Below are 3,056 nucleotides of genomic sequence, written 5' to 3'. Positions count from 1 at the left end.
GTTGCAGTGAGCTGTGATGGTGCCTGGGCAACAGAGCAAGACTCCATCTCAAAAAACAAAAAAGAATGAGATTCAGTCATTGGCAACAACCTGGATGAAGCTGGAGGGTGTTATGCCAAGTGAAATAAGCCAGGCACAGACAGACAGATACTACATGTTCTCACTTACACATGGACTCTAAAATTCAAGTTGAACTCATAAAACAGAGAGCAGAAGGGTGTTTTCCAGGGGCTGGAGGGGGCAGCAGAGACGCTGGCCAGAGAGCACAAAGTTTCAGTTCTAAGGTGAGAAAGTTCTGGAGGTCTGATGTGCAACGTGGTGATTACAGCTATTAATGTACACTTAAAAACTGGAAAGAGTGGACTTTAAATGTTCTCACCACAAAAAAATGTAAGTATGTGAGGGATGACTGTGCTAATCGCTTCATCGGGCCATTTCACAGGGCATACGTACGCCGAAAACCGTGTTGAACACTTCACAAAGCATTTTTATTTGTTGATTTTTTAAAAATGAATTAATTAAAATTTGAAACCTGAAGTTCCCAGAAGGCAGAGAGTCAGGGACCGTGCGGGGGGCGGCTGTCCTTCCTGGCCGCAGTCTTCCCAAATTCAGGCCTGAGAGAGGCTGAAAGGGGGCCGTCTCTTTCAGAGAACGTGCATTCTTCCCAGCACCGAGCCACCCTCGCAGCTCTGGTGCATGCAGCAGCCACGCAGGCGCCATTTGCTAAGGTCAAGAGGATGTGCTGTTAGTACAGGAGGGCGAGAATAAACCAAGATCCTTGCAGCTCCGCAGACGCTGGAGGGGCTTCCAGGCCCGGGGAATGGGGTCCTCAAGGGAGGGGGGCAGAGGCAAGGCTGGGGCACCACCAAATGCCAAGTGCCCCAGCCTGACACTCGGAACCAGCCCAGGAGAAAGGGAAGTTGGCTGAGAACAGCCAGGCCCAGCCAAGGCCCCCAGCCCCCCGCACCACGACGGTCTCCCTGAAGCTCCCAGCATACTCCCTTATTCTCTCCTGGAGATCGTCCCATGTCACCTGGCCTAGCCTGCCCTGCCTGCCGGGAGCCTCCCTCTCCTGGGACCCTACCCCCATCCAGAGGCCCCGCCCAGAGCCACGGGGTTGGGTGAGGTGGGGCAGCTTCTCTGGGGGCTCCAGGTCCCGGGGTTCAGCGGCGTCCTCCTGCTGGTGGTAGCAGGGGTGCTGGGGGCATAAGCCTCCTGGACTGAACAGGGGAACCCAGGGGCATGCTGGCCAAGGGGAATCCTGGACAGGGGTCGGGAGTGTTGTGTCTGGGTGGTGGCAGAGAGGAAGGGCCTGAGCTGTGCGTTGTATGGTAACACCTCTGGCCATGTGGAGGAGGGCGGGAGACAGAGACAGAGACGGAGAGCAGGGTGGAAGGCACCGGCGGGTTGGAGGCGCCGTCTTCCCAGCCCCTGACGGACCACCCGGGGAGAGGCCTGCTGTGGTGGGGCCTGGCTTGGGGCAGGTGTGCCCTGGGCTGATGGTGGTGATTCCTGCTGGGTGTGAGGGACCACCCAGGGAGCTGGCACCCACTCGGGAGGAATGCACCCTGCCTTCGGACAGGCCCGTCCAAAGAAACACTGCTCTCTCCCAGTGGGTGTTTTAAGACAAAGAAATAGGTGCTCAGTGGACCAAGTGAGGAGCGTTCAGAAGGTGGCACCTTGTCCCGCTGCCCTCTGTCCCGCCCTCCCCACTGGGCAGTCTACTGGTGCCCCCCTCCCTGAAAGAGCACCACGGTTCCAGGGCCCCAAGCTGCTCTCTGGGATGGCAGTGAGGCCGAGACGTTTCTCCCTCAATAATGCCCACCACTCCCACCCTGTCACTCACTCGACAGCTCCCCACAGGCAGACTCCAGGCTGTCTGCAGTTTGCTGAGGTAGGGTTGCGTGCATTCTATCTGGTGACAGGCAATGTCAGGTTATTCTCCCAAAAGGCCCTGGCAGGTTACCCCACACCCAATCCTTGCTGATTTCACCTTTGCCAGCTCCCTCCGGGGACCTCTGAGACAGTTCTCCAGGACAAGGAACAGCATGAACATGTCAGCCTGTGTGGATGAAACAGGGAAGATGGCTGCGAGGCGTGTGCCCACACAGAGGTGTGGCCGTGGCCCTCAGTGCGAGGCTGGTGGGGAGGCTGCAGCACTGTGGAAAACGCAGAGCGCACAGCGCAGAGGTGAGTCCGTCCCCGGAGCTGGCATCATAAATGTGGCTATCACTGGGCAAAGCCAGAAGAAAATATGGAAAATAGGAAAATCGCTGCTGGACTCATGTCCTTGGGCCTTCGGCAAATTTTTTCCTTTAAAAATTTCCTTTAATACTGTTGTAATGTGGTTTTTGCAATAAATAAAATTCCTGGGACAAATAGAGGAGGTAGACAGAAAGAGAGAGGCAGAAGGAGAGAGAACCCACAGCCCACCCGCAGCCCGCAGCCCAAAGCCCGCAGCCTGAAGCCCGCAGCCTGTGGGGGAAGAGGAGGGCGCCTCCAGGCAGTACGGGGGAGGCTGCAGATAGGGCTGGACCTGAGGAGGGGCTGGGCCGTGGGATTCTCTGAGCCCAGAACTTGGATGCCTTGCTGCAGACATGTCCTGGGGCTGTGCAGGACACAGATGGCCACAGAAGCCAGGGTGTGGTCGGGGCTAGACCTGTCCTGAAGGCTGCTGAGGAGGAGCAGGTGATGGTGGGGTGAGGACTTGAGGAGCAGAGGACACTCGTGTTCCCAGAGGAAGCTGCTCTCCCAGGGGTGCCAAGGTGGAGCAGAGCAAATGTGGCGAACGGACTGAGTTCACAGCATTTTAGGGCGTGGGACCTGGGGTAGGGGCTTGGATAGAAAGGCAGGGAACAGGATTAGCCCTGGGAAGGAAAGGGGGATGTGGCTGCCTCTTCAGGGGCCGGGGTGGGAGTCGGCCCAGGAGGGCGGCGGAGGAGGAGAGGGTGGTGAAGGCAGGGAGAGGTGGCCACAGACACTGGTAGTGCCCAGGTTTTCTGACAACCTCAGTCACTTGGCCAGAGCATCTGAAAGGATTTGCAGGAAGCATATCT

At 57.4% G+C, this 3,056-nt stretch overlaps 1 long non-coding RNA gene across 1 annotated transcript; it reads left to right on the top strand.

The window, feature by feature from the left end:
* Positions 1-294: 294 nt before the first annotated feature.
* On the top strand, positions 295-2,379 carry LOC105506375. The gene is made up of 2 exons (XR_001000914.1): positions 295-390; positions 2,003-2,379. It is a non-coding gene; the product is annotated as an uncharacterized LOC105506375 (long non-coding RNA).
* The last annotated feature ends 677 nt before the right edge of the window (positions 2,380-3,056 follow it).

This window comes from Colobus angolensis, unplaced genomic scaffold (assembly GCF_000951035.1).
Source record: "Colobus angolensis palliatus isolate OR3802 unplaced genomic scaffold, Cang.pa_1.0 Scaffold136, whole genome shotgun sequence".
Lineage (NCBI taxonomy): Eukaryota > Metazoa > Chordata > Mammalia > Primates > Cercopithecidae > Colobus > Colobus angolensis.
Note: the sequence above shows the minus strand (reverse complement) of the source record. Positions and strands in the feature narration are given on the sequence as shown.